Here is a 21,670-nt window from a genome sequence, read left to right as displayed (position 1 = left end):
TGCATTTTTAATGAGGTTTAAATCCCTTATCAAGTGAAAGAAGCTGATCTGTCCTTACTCATATGTTACTCCTCGGAATACTAAATCATAATCACTATACTAAAGGGGAGGTGATTCCCTTCAATCATATTAAATATCCAGAAGAACTAGGTTGGCTATTTTTTGCATTGTGATTAAACCCATTTTAAGCTTTTACAAATTTGTAATTGCACCATAATTGCATAATACATATCATATTTTTTTCATATGTAGGCCTATATCAAAAGGTAGCCTATAAGGTAGGCTAGAAAAATGCCACATTTTATTTTTGTCATGCAATCAAAAATTAAATAGTTTAATAAAACATTTGCATGTTATGCTTTTATTTCCCAGCATTATATTTAAAAAGCTCTACCTATTATGAATAATGAGATGATACATTTGATATATTAGCAAAGTCACAAATCATAAAACGTACTCGGTTACTAACGTAACCTCGGTTCTCTCTAGAAGAGGGAACGAGTACTGCGTAAGTATCTTACGCTAGGGGAAAATCCCTTTTCCGCGAGATATTGAAGCCAAAAAATTATCCTTAATTTTGTATTATTGTAAAACGCGTTGCGGCAGCATACAGACATAGGCAAGACGGCTCGCGTGCCTATTGGCTGTTCTGCGGCAACTGCAGCAGCCTATCGAGCGAGGCCTAGCGTGACGTCAGACCCAATGAGGGTGCTTCGCGCCCGCTGCGTCACGTCCCGCCGAAACGGGCGTGGCTTAGGCCTATAAATCCGGCTCGCAGGCAGCTGATATCTGGTTTTTCATCGCCGAAGCGAACCAGAGCGTGTGCATGCACGGCAAGATACGCAGTACTCGTTCCCTCTTCTAGAGAGAACCGAGGTTACGTTAGTAACCGAGTACGTTCTCTTACGAGAGGTCTCTCGTACTGCATAAGTATCTTACGCTAGGGGACCCAATGTAAAACAACGTGCGTGCTGGGATCTGACACCAAAGACCCAAGGGCGAAAGCCCGGGGTTCATATAGTGCACAATCACCAAGGGAACTCACAGGGAGTCCGGGAAGAGGGAGGGGCGGAACTGCGCTCTTCCACATATAGCAGCGTCCCTCAGATACAAATTACATCATACAGACAGGGCGGAGTACGGCCTGAACTGATGGAAAATTGTGGGTCTTATTCATTTGCCCATAAGCATTTTATGGTCGATCAGCGAACAGTGCTCAGCGAGCAGTGCTCAGCGGACTCAGTATTCTGAACCGATAGCATCAGAACAGACAGTACTGGTTTATTTAGACCGACAACAGCCTGGCCTGTAAGGCGGGAACCTCTAGGTTATAAAACCTTATAAATGTAGACGGGGAGGCCCAGCCTGCCGTCATACATATATCTTGCAAGGCAATCCCACTTGACCAGGCCCACGATGAAGCCATGCTTCTCGTGGAGTGCGCTCTGACACCCAACGGGCACTGCATGCCCTTGGAAGTGTACGCCAGCGCAATGGCGTCAACTATCCATCTGGAAAGGCTCTGTTTCGACGTGGCTAGTCCCTTGGAACGTCCGCTGAACGAAACAAAGAGCTGCTCCGTCTGTCTGAAGACAGATGAGCGAGACACATAAGCTCTTAATGCCCTGACTGGGCAAAGGAAGCTCACATCTCCTTCCTCGTCAGAGACCGGTAGGGCTGACAGGGAAATGACCTGCGCCCTAAACGGTGTGTTGAGGGATTTTGGAACATAACCGTGCCTAGGTTTGAGTATAACTCTTGAGTCATTAGGCCCAAACTCCATGCACGTTGCACTTACTGAGAGCGCGTGTAAGTCCCCTATGCGCTTCACTGAAGCGAGAGCCAGAAGAAACACTGTCTTGAAAGACAGGTGTTTAAGATCAATCGTCTGTAAAGGCTCGAATGGGTCACCTTTCATGGCTTCCAGTACCGTAGAAAGGTCCCATACAGGGACTGAGGGAGGTCTGGGAGGATTCAGTCTCTTAGCTCCTCTAAGGAAGCGGATGACTAAATCGTTCCTTCCTATTGACTGACCAAGCGTTGTTTTTGAGAACGCTGCTATGGTCGCCACATAAACTTTGAGCGTGGAAGGGGACCTGCCCTTTGTCCAACAGCTCTTGTAGGAAGGAGAGAACCTCCGTCACCCCACAGTCTGGGGGCGACACGCCACGAGCTGTGCACCAGCTGGAGAACACTGACCATTTAGGAATAGAGATGTCGCGTAGACGGAGCTCTAGCCTGCGTGATCGTGTTTAACACTCCGCTTGGGAGGTCAGCGGGTACCCGTTGATGGCCCAAACATGAAGGGACCACAGCTCTGGGCGCGGATGCCAAATCGAGCCCTTGGCCTGAGAGAGGAGGTCCCTCCTCACTGGCACTGGCCATGGGGCAGTGCTCGCTAGCTGCATCAGAACTGGGAACCAGGGTTGGTTTTTCCAGAACGGCGCTACGAGTAGCACTGAGCATCCTTCTTCCCTGATCCGTTCTATCACCTGAGGCAGGAGAGAGACGGGAGGAAAGGCATAGAGCAGGCGGCGGGGCCATACATGAGCCAGCGCGTCCCTGCTCTTGGAGAAAAATTCCAGACAGTGAGCGTTTTCTTGAGACGCGAACAGGTCTACTTCCGCTCTGCCGAATTTCTTCCACAGCAGCTGGACTGTCTGTGGGTGTAGAGACCGCTCGCCTGTCGGAACATTGTTCCTGGACAGTCTGTCCGGTCCTACGTTTAAGAGCCCTGGCACATGCGCTGCTCTCAGCGAGAGCAGGTTGCGCTGAGCCCACACCAGGAGGCGTTCTGTCAGCCTGTGCAGGTTTCGGGACCTGAGGCCGCCCTGGCGATTTATGTAGGACACAACTGACATGTTGTCCGAGCGGACCAGGACGTGGTGTCCTCGTATTTGGGGACAAAAACGCGTCAGCGCGTTGTCTACTGCCAGCATTTCGAGGCAGTTTATGTGTAGAAGCTTCTCCCGTTCTGACCATTGGCCGAAGAACGGTCTGCCCTCGAGCAGCGCTCCCCATCCCGAGGTGGATGCGTCCGTAGACACTACCTTCACACTCGAGGAAGTCCCCAGGCTTTCAAAGAGTTCTCTGTCCCCCAGACAGATAATATCTTTCCTGGGCACAGAACTGGACTCGCTGTCTATGATAGCGCGACTGTCACCACAGCGCGTACTAGACATTCAGCGCGCAGCGAGCTCTTCCGCTGATTGGTACCAGTCGTTTGCTTTCCAAGGTTTCAGAGCTGCGATGCATTTCTGATTGACCTTGAGACGAAGCAGACCGGAAGCCCACGCTCGGCGCGGTACTCGCGCTTTCAGCCAGAACTGTAGCGAAGCAAGCCCAGCTGAAGTACTGATGATGCTGAGGCCATGAGACCTAGCATCCTCTGAAATCTCTTGAGCGGGACAAATGCGCCGCAGCGGAAGAGCTCGCTGCGCGCTGAATGTCTAGTACACGCTGTGGTGACAGTCGCGCTATCATAGACAGCGAGTCCAGTTCTGTGCCCAGGAAAGATATTATCTGTCTGGGGGACAGAGAACTCTTTGCCCAATTGACTCTGAGACCCAGATTCTCGAGGTGATTGAGTAAAATGGTCCTGTGCTCTATGAGCTCCGAGTGAGATTGAGCTAGAATCAGCCAATCGTCCAAGTAGTTCAATACTCGCATGCCTTGTAGTCTGAGGGGTGCGAGCGCTGCGTCCATGCACATCGTAAAATGTACGGGGTGCTAGGGACAAGCCGAACGGTAGGACTGTGTACTGATATGCCTGGCCCTCGAAGGCGAATCTCAAATATCGCCTGTGATGTGACGCTATCTGTATTTGAAAATACGCGTCTTTCAGATCTATTGACACAAACCAATCTCCTCGGCGAATCTGCGCGAGGATTTTTCTGGTCGTGAGCATTCTGAACTGTCGCTTCGCAAGCACTCTGTTCAGTTGCCTTAGATCTAGTATGGGTCTGAGACCCCCGTCTTTTTTCGGTACCAGGAAGTATCTGCTGTATAGCCCTCCTTCGCTCTCAGCTTGAGATAAAGGCTCTATGGCCCCTTTGCTCAACAGTTTCAAAATTTCGGCTCGAAGTAGGTGTGCTACTTCTGTTTTTACCGTGGTTTCGATGCGCGTCGCATAGCAGCGAGGGCGTCGGCGGAACTGTAGCGAATAGCCTCTTTCTATAATGTCTAGCACCCACTTCGAAACCCCGGGTAGCCTTGCCCATGCATCTGCACGAATGGCTAGGGGTTGAATGCGAAGCGCGCTCTGGTCGCTCAGCGACAGAGGGGCTTCGGTGTGCTGCAGCATAAGCGTCGCGCTTATGACATTTGAGGCAGGGGGCACGTTGATAACAGCGGGCAGATTGCCCGCGCTCGACTCCTCTGCGGTGGTCAACCGAGAGGGGGAGGGCTGGGCGAGTCCCGTAAGACCTGTCATGTCTATGTGTGAATGTGGGCCCGGGATAGCGGGCACATTTACAACACTGAGGGCATTGTCCGCCTGAGCAGAGCGAATGCACGTTGGTTTCGTTTTTACAGAAACCTTGAGACATGCAGAACGTAGTGTTTGTGGGCACTGGGCAGTGGGCACATTTACCACGTTTAATACGCAATCGATCTGGGTCGATTTCATGTGCGCGAGCCCTGTGTGACGGGCTGTGTTTGTGTGTAGGAATGAGTACTGGGCAGTGGGCATTTTGTCTACACTCATAACACCATCGGCTGTGGCCGGGACGCCAGAAAATACACTCTTATGGGATTTATCTGGGTAGCCGTAAAAGCGGCGTTTGTGTGCAGGCAAGCGGGCTGTGTTGCCGACTTGTTTACCGCAGAAAACACTGGAACAGTGGCATTTACTGGAACTGAACGAGCGAGAAGTTGCCATAGAAACAGAGAGCGTCAACATGCTGGCGTTTGTTTGCAGGCGTGCGTGTATTACAACAGGCTCGTCCACTGCAATATTGACATTTCCAGTCGCCTGAACTTCAGAGGGGAATGAGAAATGTGTGAGAAATGGAGGTCGGTCCAGCCGCAGCTGGACAAGGAACACTCTCTTTTCTCCTTTCGCCAGTGACGCACGGAAACCATAGAAACGGTGTTTGGGTGCAGGCGAGCGGGTTGTACAACGCGCTCGTTTGCTGCAAAATACACATCTGCAGTCGCCTTTTCAGGGAACTGACAGAGTCTCGGAGAAGGATGCCAGGTGAGTCCTCAGAGTCACCATAGGCAGTAACTAGCTCGCAGTGAGGGCAGTCGCCGTCAGCGAGCGCAAGAGCTGCGTGATCCTCAGGAAAGGGGCGTCTTGAAAAAGATTTCGGCGGGACGTGACGCAGCAGGCGCGAAGCACCCTCATTGGGTCTGACGTCACGCTAGGCCTCGCTTGATAGGCTGCTGCAGTTGCCGCAGAACAGCCAATAGGCAAGTGTAAAACCCAACTAACACAGTACGTTGTGACGACGTCGTCAGTTAGTCGTCATTTGGTCAGCATGACATTACTTTATGACAACGTTGTGAGGACGTTGTGGTAAAGTTCAATTTTTTATAATCTTGGCTATCGTTCCAGAAACGTCGTGGGCACGTGACGCACGTCCTCAAAAGACGTCGCTAGTTTATCCCAAGGAGAACGTTGTAGCGACGTGGTCCAACTTAAAATCTTTGATGAATTGAGTAAATGTTCCATATAATATCCAAATGGCATATATGATATATATATATATATATATATATATATATATATATATATATATATATATATCACTAGGATAATACTTGTAATTCAATTTTCTTAAAAGTTATCTGGTGACCAGTGGACCACGTCTCTACAACGTTCTCCATGGGATAAACTAGTGACGTCTTTTGAGGACATGCCCACAACATTTCTGGAAGGTTAGCCAAGATTATAAAAAAATTGAACTTTACCACGACGTCCTCACAACGTTGTCATAAATATAAACATTATAGGCCTATAACGTTTATATTAAACGAGAACCACACAGAGGTTGAGTGTTCGTAAAAACAAAAACAAAATTTAAATTATAAAAGTACCACTTCACCTGGAGGAGTGGCATTTTGCAGATATATGAGCGGGTCGAAGAACTTCAAAATGAGTTTTAAATTCATGAGATTTTTATTCATTTAGCCTAATGTGTTAATTCTAGATGTTTATTTATATGCAGAGTTGCCATGGAAACGGTGCAGCAAACACAACTGACAACCCAGCTAACACTAATACGTAACTGTTACGTAACTGCAACGTAGTCTGGTGACCAAACTTTCGTCATCAACCAGAAAAGTGAAATTCCCAGATACGTTGCTACAACGTAACTTTGTGACGTTACCAGTTAGTAAGCACGACGTTGTGACAACGTAACTTTACAGACATGCGACGTCGAGACTACGTTGTCAGTTGGTAAGTCATGAAATTACCAAAAAGTACGAATAAATTACGTAACTGCGACGTCGTGTGTTAGCTGGGAAGCAGCAATCTCCCTCGCTGTTGTTTTCACTGCTTTCAGGTGAGTTTAGTCTCTAAAATCACACAAATAATACACACAACTGTTCCTGACACTTTTCTTACGTGTTATTGACACACATCTGTTGAATTTAATAGAAATAGTTTAGTGTCTTCGAAAAGTAACTTTTAGGCTAAGTTAACCTAAACTCTTATACAAGTGTGGGCTTTTATTTATCAAGTCTTTATGTGTAGACGAGATTTTTTGTTAGTTTTGTAAAGGTTTTGCTGTCAGTTGAATGGGTGATTGGAAGTTGGCTAATTTATTTAACAAACTGATATTTAACACAAATGTCTGTGCTGTTAATCGATGACGTCACTTACACAGAGCGCAAAAAATGTCTGAAACTAGTTCAAATGTGTTTTGATCTTTCATGGTAAACAAATATTGATAAATGTTCTGTTATTTTAGCAGCGACAAAATAACCCCTTAACAACAGAGAGAATAAAGCTCCACGATTTCAACATTTCTGAAGAAAGCTGCTGCCAGATAGGAAACACAGGTGAAGTGAGGAAGCTTATTAAATAAACGTATGACTGAATGTATGACTAAATATTGATAAACGTCATATCCATTTTTCCCCACAATATGTTTTACCTATATCACCATGCATCTGTTTTTTCCTTCTTTTTATTATCTCAAATTTAAAAAAAAATATTCATTTAGGCTAATTTATTTTAAGAAGGCTTTGGCATTCAAATGTAAGTGACGCTAGCCTATATGAGCAATATTCAATGAATTATGTAAACCTAAAACATAAATTCTGTCATCCTAAGAAATTATTTTCTGTATATTCTTCTTTCTCTTTTCTGCATTTCACCTTCTTCTGTACTTTTATTAAACATGCCATTTTCTGCAAAAAAAATATAATAATAAAGAAACTGCTGAATCTTTTTATTTCTTTTTTTTTAATGTCTCTATTGTTTTTGCTCCAAATTATAGAGAAGAATGTCAATAAGAGTATTGACAATATCAGTGATAAAATCATTAACTACACCCATCCCTAATGATAAGACATTTTTTTCAATAAAAAAATAAAAGTTGGTTACATTTTTCATTGATTATGTTTTTTTAATTAATTAATTGACGTGTTAAATTGCTGTACTCATAACTTGTTAACACTTTACATGGTTAAAAAAATTGTTAATGTTCAAAATGTACTGGCTTAGTAATTGTACAAAGTAACACTGAATAAATGCTGATTAATAAATGAAAGCAGTGTGGTTTTGGGCCATTTTCTATTTAGAATTTAATAGGGGTTTGTATTGGTTTCCATTACAATTGATCCCTAAATGTAACTGAAAACAATACAAAGTTACGTCGCTGGAACGTTATTTGGTACGTCGCACCGACTAATATGGTCCTTTTTATGTTACGTCCTCGCAACGTGACAGTTTGGTCCTTGAGACGTACTCATTACGTTCTTGCGACATACTATAGCTGTGTCCCAATGTGAAGGCTGCATCCTTCGAAGGCCGCAGACTTCAAGGATGCAACCTATTCGTCTTTCGAAGGACACATCATGTAGCCTTCGTAGGATTTCCTAATTGCGCAACCAGGTGTTCCCGATTACTGCTCCTGGCGCCAAGCAACGGTGAGGACAGCTGCCATTCTGATCATTCATTTGATATAATTGAGTAAACAGCTATGGAGCCAGAATTGGCTATTACTGGAGGATGGTGAGGATGTTTCAGCCCCGGCGCTGCCGGGTCATGTATTTTCGGCTTAGCCAAGACCATGGCCAGATAAATTAAGCTGGTTTGCTGCGTCCCAATTCAGAGGCTGCGTCCTGAATTGGCGGATCACACTTTAAAGCTACACTGTGTGATATTTTCCGCCATCTAGCGGTGAAATTGTATATGACTACCCAGTGAATATTAGTTTCTGTTCCTTTCAATTCCGAGGGTGTTTTAACTCCTACGGTGGCCGTATTATTCCAAGATTAACATGGCTTCCAGTTCGACTTCGTCCATGAGTGCTCCTTCAAGTGATGAGGTTACTTTAGAAAACTATTACAAAGTGCATTTAGTTATTTAGTCAGTTAACATGTAGGTTACGAAAAGCAAGTTAAACATGCTATGGTTAGACAAGCAACTATAAAACGTTGAATTTATAGGCTGCAAATAGGCTGAATTACCCGTCGAGAAGAAAGCAGGCAACCGCGGCGTCCGTTTTAAAATCTTTGCTCCTCAAGAGCTCTTTCCATATGGGAAAAGTTACTCCAATATTGACTTTGGTCTTGCTGATTTACCTGTCGCGTTGACGTTTTAATTCTCTCTTTCGCTTCCTCTGCTACATGTCCTCGAAAATAGGCGTGATCCTCCATCTTCAGCAATCTTTCAAATCTGCCGGCAGTCGTGAGTAATCTCCCCCTCACATTCGTCACGTTGTCACTGAGTGTAAAACGTGAAAGGCGAAGCTTTTTTTCAGGTATGGCCCTCTTTGGCGAATGTATTTTCAAGATGGAGGCGCAACATAGCTGCCACCATTCGAGCGACTCGCACTTATGTATTATAAATGGCAGATTTTACGCTTACGAGAATACTTTTTTTTTTCTTTTTTTTTTCAAAGGTTCAAATGTTCACAAATATCTTACCTTGATGCGATTTTGTAGGCTAGTATATTCTTTTTATTATGTACACAAATGGACCATGGTGAACATACAGGTTTTCAACCCTGTTTGAATATAAAACCGAATATTGAATATTACTCCCGCTCGTCATCGGCAGCTGTCAGTTGCCAGGCGACTAGAATAATTCCTCCGTAGGCTAGACCGGTCCGAGCGCTTCAGATGCGCCCTCTCATATGGGACGCAGCTGTAGTTTTTCCCCAATGCGGTATTAGTAGTTATTAAAATTACTTTTTTTCAGAAATATACTCTTTCTATATATAGAAATATCTCAGTGACATGGCAGCCGTCGATTGAATCAGCCCTGCAAACCTGTTGGTAGACAACTTAGTGGATAGTGGAAATATGCACTCAAACACTCTGGAGACCATCCCAGATGATGTCCCACCAGCAGAGAGGCCTTACTATTGTGTACTATTGGTCTCTATTGTGGAGGCCATCAGTCCAGCAGCACCAGCAGGGTCTCCCTGCTCAGCTCAATAAAAGTCTACATAATTTTTTCTTATTTTATGTACTGTAAATTTAAATGTTTATGTTGATTTTGATATGTTTAACGTATGTTGGAAATAGTTGGAAAAAGTACTTTTACGTAGCCAATAGAACAAATGATTTTAATTTGACAATTTTATTTGAAAAATGTCATTTGTTTCATGTAGAAATGATGACTGTCATTACAAAAATAAACAATGTCCAGAACAATTCATTCTCTTTTATTTACACATTTAAAGTTGTTTAAAAATAAATAATATACAGATTTTTCTTTCCTTTTAAAAAAAATAAGTGGAAAAAAAGTTAAACAAGAATATATAGAAAATATATATATTGTTCAATCATTCTCTCAAGAAGAGAAAACAGCCTGTTCATCCTCTCCCTACTCTCCTCACCTCTGCCTCTCTCTGTAGTTGCATGTCTTCTCTGTCTCGCCTCGTCCTCTCTGTCTCGCCGCCTTCGTGCTGCTGCTGCTGCTGGTGCTGGTGCTCCTACTGCTGCTGCTGCTGCCGCTGGCTCCTCCTCACCGTGGGCACCCACCGCTGAACTCGGCCCTGGTGTGTCCTCAGGGATTGAGGCAATGAGGACGGGGGGTTGGTGCAATGCCTCTGTCCCAACACCTCATCCATGAGGACAAACCAGGGCCAAGTTTCAGCAGTGGGTTTCCCACTCACACACTCACCTGTCCCAGGACACTTGCAATCCTAAGACAGAGCAAATTAACCATGGCTTGTTAACAACAACAGCACAATACATTTCAGCAAAGACGCGTGTATAAACTCTCTTACTCTGTTTTTTTTTTTTTTTTTTTGCCTGTAAGGGAGTTATGGTTACCCTCCCCAGCAGACCCATTTTCTCCAGAATTGCTCTAAAAAAATCAGAAAAGGGTACTTATGAAAGATATGAACACAGAGGTGCAATCTTAACATTAGTGCATTGTTAACACTGCAAAATATGACACATCAGGACATGCATACAAAATACTTAAGAAATCATATTTCTGGATTCTCAAATTTGGTTAAAACCTTTATAGACATAGCTTGAATGACAGCACTACAAAAACACATAAAAGTGAAACCCCATTGCCTTATCTACTGCTTTTCTTATTGTTGTGGGCTTTATAGGTTGAGTGGTATTTCTTATAGTACACAAGTGAGACAGACTAGTGCAAATATTACAAATAGGTTGTTGTCTTGCCTCCAGTTTTTCGCCCCCGTAAAGAAATGGTCATTTTCAGACCGCAATTTGAAGCCACGCAATGGTGACGAAGGAGTTACGATGAAGTTTATAAGAAAGAAAAACTTGTGGGTTTTAACTGTGGTTTCGCTAGCTATTTGAGTAAATGAAAACATAATTCTTACATTTAAATGTGAATTTGCCGTCCACCACCGAACTCTCCGCCGCAATTTAAAAAAAATAAAAATGCTGTCGTCACCGGCGCACAATTACTTATGGGGTAGGAGGATCCATTTATGTATCCTTCCTTTCACGGGGAAACGAAGGGTGCATTTGGCGTTGCTTTTGAATCAGGGAAGCCTTCGTTGCGCCGCGATGACGCAACCGGCCTTCGAATACGGCCTTCTAAGGATGCAGAATTGAATTGGGACAGCCTTCATCGCGCCGCGGTGACACAATCGGCCTTCAATGCGACCTTCCAAGGGTGCAGCCTTCGAATTGGGACGTCCTTCGTCGCGCCGCTGTGACGCAATCTGCCTTCAAATACGGCCAATCGGCCTTCGGAGGATGCAGCCTTCGCATTGGGACACAGCTACTAAAGTCGCCACAACGATTATGGGAATCACAAAGTTACGTCACTGGAACGTTATATGGTACGTCGCTACGACGAATATGGCCCGGTCCGGTTACGTCTTCACAATGTAACTGTGTTAACTGTGCGTTCACACCAAACGCGAATAGCGCGTCAAATTCGCGTCTACTGCGTCTAGTTGGACACTTTGAATTTTGAATCCATTCGCGCGTCCAGAGCGAAATTGACGCGTGTAAAAAGCTAAAGTTTGAAGCGAAACATTGACTTAACACTGAAATCACTCGCATCAGAAGCTCTATTTGCGTTTGGTGTGAACACAGCATTAGCTGGGAACCCAGTGAGGGTTATTAGTAAGCACATTAACAGCTATTTACTGATTAAATACTGTATGTATCTTTAAGGTTTTATGATTCAGATAGTATCATAACAGTGACTGTGTTCATTTGATATGTACTGCCCCTTTAAGAGTTACGTTAAACTATAAAGTTTTTTTGGGATGTACTGGCAAAAAATAAGGTGAGTTCCATTCGACAGGGTCCCTACGCAGTGTTCACTGCTCCCTACTCCCTGAACACGGTAGTTGAAGTGGACTTCGCAGACAATAATCGCTCATTTGGAATGCCCTGCAACGTCATCAAAGAAACGCAACAACGGGGTCGCACAGATTATGATATAACTTAAATTTACTTTACTTTCAAATTTAAAATCATATAATAGGCCTATATATACAAAACACGTAGCCTATATAATAAATAAAAATCATAACATTGTATTAGTTTATTAGACTACTTTATGACTAAACATAAGTAGCCTACTGTAACGGTCATTTAATATGAAAATAATTTTTGATTTGGTTATCTATATATAAATGTGCTCTTAATATGGTCTTAATAATTGTAGAGGTCTCATCTCTTGCGTTTTCTTTCCCACCTGTAGCTGCATAGCAATTAGCAAACATTCCTGAGGTAAATTAAGTAAAATAAAATAAAAATGACTGCACCTCAGCTGCTTCTCAACACTTTTAATTTGTGTAGATATTCATACAATAGAATATGGAAATGTAACAATCATCACCCCAACCATTCATAAATGCTCTAGTTTGTATAATAATAAAAATATTTATGAATACTCAAATGCATACTCAGAGCCATTAGAAATTTAAATTTTAAATCTCTTTCAACGCTCTGCTCTATGGTTAGTTCAGACTGGTGATGCGGTGCACAATGACAGTTAGTTGATTTTCGCTCTCCACTTCCTGTGAAGTGATGTATCGATGTTCCCTTATTCCCTACGCCGTTTGCAGTGCCCTTCGAACTGAACATGTCTGTTCCCTTCGGATTGGAATCTCACTTAAGATGGCGAAATACCCTGTGAAGTCCACTTATAGTCGAATGGTACGCACCTCGTGTCTTTGCCCAGCATGTATGTTCCTTTATTGTTGATTGTTTATTTTTTACTTATTCCCACCTCTGTGAATATAGGTGAACTTCTGATTGGAGAGAGGGGGAGAATTGCCGATCGTGAGAGAGAGTTCCGAGTTGTGAGAGTTTTAAAGACTAAAAATAGCAAATATTACCACTGAATTAGTGTGTTAAACTTACATCTAGTGGTTTGAAGACTTGTGTTTGTTTAGCTTGTTTTTTTATACTCTGTAAAAGAGTTTAAAGTAATGTTATTTTTCCTCTGATCCTGCTTCCCAGCACAGCACAAAGCTTTGTTCATTCTTGAGACTGAGAGTGAGAAACAAGACGGCTAAACTGGCGTTTGACTGCAAATAGTCATCTGAGTTTATTTCATTTTGAGGACAAGACTGATTTATGTGACTGAGTTAAAGCTCTGGGGTCCGGACCAGGCCACACTCCTATCCACACTCTTATGGGGAGGGAGGGGGTCATACTGTCCTGTCAACACATGCCTCATGCAACAAAAATAAAAATGCAACTTCCAACCTCTGTATCACTTCTATGTGCAGACTCTTCTGTAGGCCTTTCTGTAGACGTGTGGACAATTAGTTTTCACTGTTATGCTGATGATACTCAGCTCTATATTTCTTCACGCCCTGACGAAACTTACCAGTTCACAAAATTAACGGAATGCATAGCTGATATAAAACATTGGATGACTAGTAATTTCCTACTACTTAATTCTGAAAAAACAGAGATTCTAATTATTGGACAAAAAACTTCCTCACATAATAACCTAGAATACTGTCTAACACTTGATGGCTGCTCTGTCAAGTCTTCGTCGTCGGTTAGGAACCTGGGTGTGCTCTTTGATACAAATCTTTCATTTGAAAGTCACGTGAAAGTTTACAGTATCTGTAAACTGCATTTTTACATCTTAAAAATATATCTAAATTACGTCATATGCTCTCATTGACAAATGCGGAACAATTAGTTCATGCGTTCATGACATCAAGGTTAGATTATTGTAATGCTATTATGGGTGGTTTCCCTACACGCTTAATAAACAAACTACAGCTGGTCCAAAACGCAGCAGCTCGAGTTCTTACCAGAACCAGGAAGTATGACCATATTAGCCCAGTTCTGTCAACACTGCATTGGCTCCCTATTAAACATTGTATACATTTTAAAATATCGCTGATTACTTACAAATCACTAAATGGTTTAGCTCCACAGTATTTGAGCGAGCTCTTAACACATTATAGTCCTTCACGTCTATTGCGATCTCAAAATTCAGGCCAGTTGATAATATCAAGAATATCAAAATCGACTGCTGCCAGTAGATCCTTTTCCTATTTAGCACCAAAACTTTGGAACAGTCTTCCTAACATTGTCCGGGAAGCAGACACACTCTGTCAGTTCAAATCTAGACTAAAAACAAATCTCTTTGACCTAGCATACACATAACACATTATATACTTCTATAATTCAATGTTAGGCTGCATAGATTAGGTCAGCCGGAACCGGGAACACTTCCCATAAATCCTGATGTACTTGTTACATCATAAGAAGAATGCCGTTTACGCTAATATTAGTCTCTCTGTTTATCCCGAGGTTTACCGCAGTCCGCTGGATCCAGGCCGTATCCAGATCTGATGAAGGACCTGCGCCTGGACACGACGACAACGCAGTCCTGAAGTGTCAACTAGTCTCTCCCCTGTGAAGGCCTCCTTCCCTTCCCTTTACCTCTGTACAGATAAAATGTTGTCGGGATAATTCTGGTTCACCCGGCTACGTGGAAGCGAAAAAATTCTGTATTATAAATGTTAAGGCCAGACAAGCAGTTTTTTGAGGGTGGTTTGTAAAGAAGGACTACATGCCTGTGCACATATTCAAACGTGCATACCTATAGACTAAACACGTAACACGCATGTGCACGCCATCACTTAAGGGTTTTCTGCTAGAACGGTGTTGTGTTAGCGGCCCCTAAGTTAATAACTAATGATCGTTGTGACGGAAGTGAATCAATCAAAACTAACTTTAGCTGGACAATAACTTTATTCTAGAGCTGCTGTAAAGCCAAAACAATCTCTGTTACTTTAATTTCCTATTATCACTGTAAAGCTGCTTTGAAACAATTTATATTGTTAAAAGCGCTATGTAAATGAAGGTGACTTGACTTGACTCGACTCCTACAACTCATATTGCAGTCAGAAATATTAGGTACACAAGTGTAAATCAATTTAAGTTATTCTTCCACACTTACAGATATTGTCTCCAAAGGACAGTCATCTGAGAGGGTTTCTTCACTCTCCTGTGCATTGGAAACTGATGGGTATTACAAAGTGTTGCACTTTCTTCACTTTTGATGTAAAGTTAGAAAAGTCCACTTACTACACATGATTCAGCCACCACTGGCTTGGGAACAGGTACAATTGTTGGTGTATTGTGTAAAACTGCACAGAAGAGGAAAGCACAATTTCATTACAATTAAGTACACTGGAGAAAAATGTGATCAATAACTCATGGCAACATATTTTTACATTAACTACCCTACAAGTCAAAGCAACTACTCAAGATTTAAGATTTGATATGACTGGACCAGCCATTTGGATTATAGGCCTACTTAATTTAATGCAGCAACAAATAATTTTCCAGTGTACTAAGAGAATTTAAAGCTAATTTACCAGTAATGAAGGTGTTGCTGCTACTGGTTTTGGGTCTAAGGAAGAGCTGACCCCAGGGATGCCCTCCACAATGGGTCGGTTTACATTCAACCCAAGGGTCAGCTCTTCTGCCGGGGTGTAAAATGGGGGTGCAGGACCACCACCTGTTTTTTATTTTATTTTATTATAGACTTTGTCTTGGTTGCTGTTATAAACAGACATGCACATCATTTAACAGTGCCTTTTTTAAAGAGACTAAGAACATATAAGTAGCCTAGTAAAGATTACCATTTTGTAGAATATTATTGTACTTCACTTTTACTTGTTCCAATGTACTAGTGGGTAGTGGTTCTGACATTAAAATGAACAAAGTAATTATGAAATTAAAATACAATACTGTAATAAGTGATAGAAACATTTAACATGATCACCACTACGGCATTTCATTTGTCTGCTACTTTTTGCCAGCCCTATCTCTTTGTTTTTTCTAACTTTGAGGCATTTCCTGGCGTTTTAATTAAACATTAAAATTCTGCATAACCTTCGACTACTAGCTCTTCCTCTGCTGCGGAAAAAAACTGGGCGCGCTCTTTGGCCATGATGAGTAGCCAATAGCAGTGTTTCTGATCAATATTTCTACTATCGATACATATTCCCTTTTAAAACAACGCATGAACGTGCAATTATCTCAGATAACTCAATCCAGCGATACTAATCATAAACAACAGGTGTATTTGAATAAACTAATTAGTCAGATCATGGTTAGCCAGATCATGGTTAGCCCGATGATATCATCTTGGATGTGTCATTTGATCTCGGATGTTTTAAGCAACGTACGAAGAACGGACCCCATGAGGGTGAAACTAAGAATAATAGTGACAGTACGCCCCCTTGCACCGTAACAGATGAGATGAGTGAGGAAGGGTGGGGGCTTTGGAAGCGGACAAAGAGCAGGCGAAGGGCTGGGAGAAGACAGATAGTCAGGCAGCAGAGACCAGGAAAGAGTCTATGGAGGTAGCAGCCGATGATGGGAGGAGTAGCCATGTGATGGTGACCCAGAGCGCAGCCAAGATGAAAGGCCACGGCGGATTCAACGGAGGGAGGAGCCATGATGGAGTTTTGGCTGACGACATCCGGGAGGCGACTGACAGAGAAGCCACCGATGGAGGTGGAGCCCTGCTGGCACTGGAGACCAAGGCAAAGCCACTGCGATGAGCATCTGAGATGGAACTAGAGTGACCGAGGACTGAGGCAGACCCGGTGTGACCGAGGTGGAGCCGGAGGGAGGGCGGAGTCCGCTGGAGCCAAAGGGGTGTATAGAAGGTGCACAGCGGGTGGGTCAGCTCACCAAGGTGAAGCCAAAGGGACGAGACAACCCGATGGAGCCCCAAAGCCGAGGGTCTCTGGTGGAGCCGAGAATGGGAGGAGCCAAGGCGAAGCTGACAGGTCGACAGGACGAGGTGGAGCAAAGGGATCAGGGGCCGGACACATTGCACATTGCTTCACATTGCAGCAAGGCATCACCGGTGAAGACGAAGGGCTGCAGGCATTCAGCAGAGGTGGGACTGGAGGACTGGTTGAGCTTTGCGGTGGTGGTGACAGAGGTAAGCTCGACGAGATCAATAGCGGTAATTCCAATTCCCAACAGGTTAACGAAACAGTCTCAATGCTCTCTTAGAACAGCGATGATGAAGAACAGACAAATGATTCAAAGTGGGATAGGGTGGGAAGCAGTAACTCCAGTTGCCGGCTCACACCCCTGGTCAGACTCACAGTCAGGATGTTTATTGGCGCAGTAGTCAAAAGGCTCCTTCGTCGCGGCGGGCGAAAGCTCTCCATCTGAGGGGGGCTCCGTGGTGTGGGGTGATTGTTGGCTGGGCTTGCTTGATAGGTGAAGCTCTCTGGGGGTAGACACTCTCCAGACATCTGAGGACAGCCTCCTTCCATGTGTCCCCTTTGATGTCTGGGAGGTCTGCTTGGGGATGGTAATTTGCCCCGATCCAATAGAAAGATTTTAAAGTCTCATCATCAAAAACTACACCACACTGAACTAAAGCCTTAATGAGAACCAACAAATGAGAACTAAAACACAGGCATATATACTATACTAAGTGAAAACAAAGATGGTTGGACTAACAGGTGATACAAACGAGGGAACTGATGAGTAACCATAGAAACAAACTAGAACACAATGAGTAACCTTGGAGACAAACAAGTGGCGAGAAACTGAGAACAAAGGAGACGTGTCTGAAGGTAAACAAACTAAGAGGCCATGAGGGTGAAATTAAGAATAATCGTGACAACACCAATTAGATTAATGAAATGGTTTTATTAAATTTTTATGAACAAATTAAAAGTGGTGATGAAAGTAGCACGGAACTCATTTGTTTTCTCATTGTGTGTTTATTTTTATTGAAGGAATTTTCGGGGAGAAACAGCTGAGACCAAGTTGATACTGAAGTAATATATGACTGAGGACTGCTTTCTGTTGAGCTATGAAAGAGAAACCTTTGAGAAATATACAGCTTTGCTCTGTACATGTCGAGAAAGAGATCTGTGTAACTCATCAGGTCAAAATATTTAAAAAAGAATCTGCTTTTGTGTCATTGCATTTCACATAGAAAATTAGACTAGATGAATGATGTTTTATTTCAGAACTTTGGAATGCACTGATAATGGCACAGGCTATTAATCAATATTCTGTTATTAACAATGTAAACGCAAGAACTGGCTGATTAATTTTCTTTTAGGCAACTTAACAACTGCAGTATTCCCACAGACTGGTTTCTTTTCTGTAACACTAGTGAATTATTTACATTCTGAACACTGATTGTTTATTGTGGGCTTTTGGCCAAACACCATCTAATGACTAATCAATAGTCCTCCTTTCAATCACATTGTACAATTCCATGTTTCACACTGTTCTCAGTCTCAGATTGATCCTGGCTGTAATTAATGTGTCAAGTTGCTTGTCTGTGCACTTACCTCTTTTCAGTCTTCTTTTCTGGGCAGTTTTCTTAGTTCAATAGTGCCCAGAATGGGTAACACTTTAGAATACTGTTCCGTCATTAATAAATAACTGCACAGGAACAAATGAGCAATGCAATATTAACATTATAGTAATTGCTATGACCTAACAAGAAACTCTGATTAACGAATTAGTAAGTAATTGTGCTCAGTTGAATGTGGTAGTTCACTATTTAATCAGTAACTATTGTTTTTTCATACCTCCCAGAGGACTATACAGGTTCATAATTAATGAGAGCAATGCACAATGCATATATAATTCTAAAGTGAAGATCGTGGTAACTACAGTAATGACTCAAGTGTTTTCTACATCCTTCTAAAATAATTACTAATTATTTGGAGGAGTATTCTAAAGTGAAAAGCATGATAACTCTCTAATAAACACTGATTACCATAGGGAGTTATCATGCTTTATGTTGGTGTTTTAGGATAAAGGCCTGTTCATAACAAGAGCGATAACTAGGGATAACTATAACGATAACTATATTTGTGCAGTGTCCACACCAATGTACGATATTGTATTCTTTTATATTTAAAATGATTTGTAAAATCTTTATCGTTAGCATTATAGTTATCGTCCTTTGTGTGAACGGGCCTTTACCATTCTAGAGAAGTGTCAATGCTTAGGCTGAAATGTCCAAGTTCTAGCTTCGCTTTAATAAAAAAGCAACAATTATGTGAGTGTTATGTTATGAACGTAACCATCATATTTGGACTGCCAATACATAACATCATGTGGGTGAACAAAAGTATTTAGCTTGCTCTTGTGGAAAGATGTCCACATCATTTTATTTAATTGTTTTAACTTGATTTAATCAAATTATTTGGACATGTCTAAGTTTAGTTGAGTTTACCCCATCATATGAAACCATGTCCATGTATCCATCATATGAAACCATACCCATGACTGAATCAAGTTAATTTTTTTTTGTGGTTTTTTTTTTGTGTTTAGCAGATGATTTTATTTGAAGTGATTTACAGACGAGCAATTCATCATCAAACATATATCACTGATTCTTGAGAGTCGGGACAAAACATGTCCCACATAGAAAAGTCTAATTTATAGCAAAAATTAAGAAATTCATCATGATTGACATACTTACAAAGTTAAATCTAAAGGAATTGTATATACCTATCTGATTTTTAGAATTACCCGTTTTATCTTTTTGGGGAAAATTTGTTTAAATGTATGGTCACAATATTAACCATCCCAAAAAACTTTAAAAAAGCTCTATAATTGTGAAAACATATATACAGTATCAATTAAAAAATAAGGGGTATAAATATAAAAAACAATGCATGAAGTGAACATCAAACAATATTTTCCATAAAAATCTGCCTATTAAAGTTGTGGCCTCAGTTTCTGTCAACTCCGTCAGATTTTTCCATAAAGCTCTTTAAATCAGGAAATAGCATGGTCAGCTATATCCCTGAGGACCCCTTTTCATCTCCCTGCCTGTGGTGAATGCAGCACTACCACACATGCTCTGGTGCGTTTTACATTTTTTTTATATTTTAGACAAACAATGTCAATATTCCTATGGTCACAGCTGCACCATGTCAATACCATCTTTCTGTTAAGATACTTTTTTTAAACCGTAGTGGATTGAATTTAAGCATTTTAGTGAGGTTATTGGGACAGCTAGCAACTGAGGAAAAACTATAGCTGCAGTGTACAATACATGTTTTGGCGGGAAAATACATGCCCTTACGTCAACTCCGTCAGACGTCAACTCCGTCAGGTTCTATGTCTGACGGAGTTGACCTGTAAGCTTACAGAGTTGACAAATCCACCAATAACCTCTTAATGTGCGAATATAATATTATTTGTGAATATAGTGAAGGTGAACTGTTATTTCAGGGTTTTATTTACACATAAATGCACATACATAGCATGCATTACATTATTTAACCATACACATCTGACTTGTAGAGAATGGGCAGGCAGTGGTCTGCTTATTATTGTGTGTAACTTTGCCAGCACTTTAATATATATATATTTATATGTAGAGAGAGAGAGATAGAGAAATGAGAAGCCAGTGTAGGGCTGGGTGATATGGGCAAAAAAAAATATCACGGTAATTTTTTTTAATATCAGTCGATATCGATAATTATCACGATAAATGTCACATCTTTATTTCTTTCAAGTTTAAAGGCAGATTTTTGCTCCTAAGTGAAAGTTGTAGAAAACAGAGCGTTAATTGTGGTTTTAAACTACTCTTTATTGTCAGAACATATCATGACAAACAGGTGAACATTTCACAAATTGGAGGTAAAACATTCAAACATTTTTTGTCAACACCATCAGTTGTTCCGTCAACACCGTCAGTTTTTCTGTCAACACCGTCAGATCTTCGTCAACAGTGTTGGATGTATGAATGTTTTTGTTATTTTTTGGGAAAAACAAATATTCTTCCTTCAGTTTATGTTGTTTTTGTAATAAAGGACCATCTGATCTACATCCTCTTATGTTTTATTTATTTAAGGAATTTGTTTTTACAATATTGAAATTAAAATCAAAGTTTGAAAATGCAAATATTTAGAAATCTGAGTTTTCAGAATAGTGTGACATCACAACTTAAGTTTATATATTGTAATTTTTTTACATATCAGAGTAACTAAACACTATTACAATATACTTCAGAACTTTAGATTCTTGTTGGATTTGAAGAATTAAAATTGTATACTTTTTAGTGTGTCTGACGGAGTTGACACAAATCCAGTTCTGAAGGGAAACATGTTTATTTGTTAAAAATGTGTTTTTATTTAGAACCTGTTCCTTTACATGGTTAAATAGATAAGACCTTTCTCTGGAGAAACATTATAACTCTAATTGATATAGTGTGTGTTTAAAAAAAAAGTTTTTTAAAACGTGTTTTGTCCCGACTCTCAAGAATCAGTGATATACATAATCATTTTTTTGTTAACTTTTGACATCCAGTTGATTTTGCGGTCTGAAATGTGTTTATGCATCAAATATTTCCAATTTCATGGCATCTGTTCGGTCATAGCATGTTTCCTCATCCCCCACGGGGTCCTCGCATCAACGCGCATGCACAAGCCATTGACTCAGTACAGAGACTTGGAAACTGCCAGTAATGTTTTTATCATGGGAGCTTCTATAGCAACCACTTAACAATCTGTTGCTCCAGTGAAGCTGCTCCATCGTAAACTACACAATG

General features: G+C 41.6%; 1 long non-coding RNA gene across 1 annotated transcript in view; it reads left to right on the top strand.

Annotated features, from left to right (window-relative positions):
* LOC309484284 overlaps positions 1-21,670 on the top strand; it is a 278,513-nt gene that overhangs the window by 57,827 nt on the left and 199,016 nt on the right. The window lies entirely within an intron of this gene.

Source organism: Leuciscus leuciscus (assembly GCF_965113295.1).
Source record: "Leuciscus leuciscus genome assembly, chromosome: 20".
In the NCBI taxonomy this organism is placed as follows: Eukaryota; Metazoa; Chordata; class Actinopteri; order Cypriniformes; family Leuciscidae; genus Leuciscus; species Leuciscus leuciscus.
Note: the sequence above shows the minus strand (reverse complement) of the source record. Positions and strands in the feature narration are given on the sequence as shown.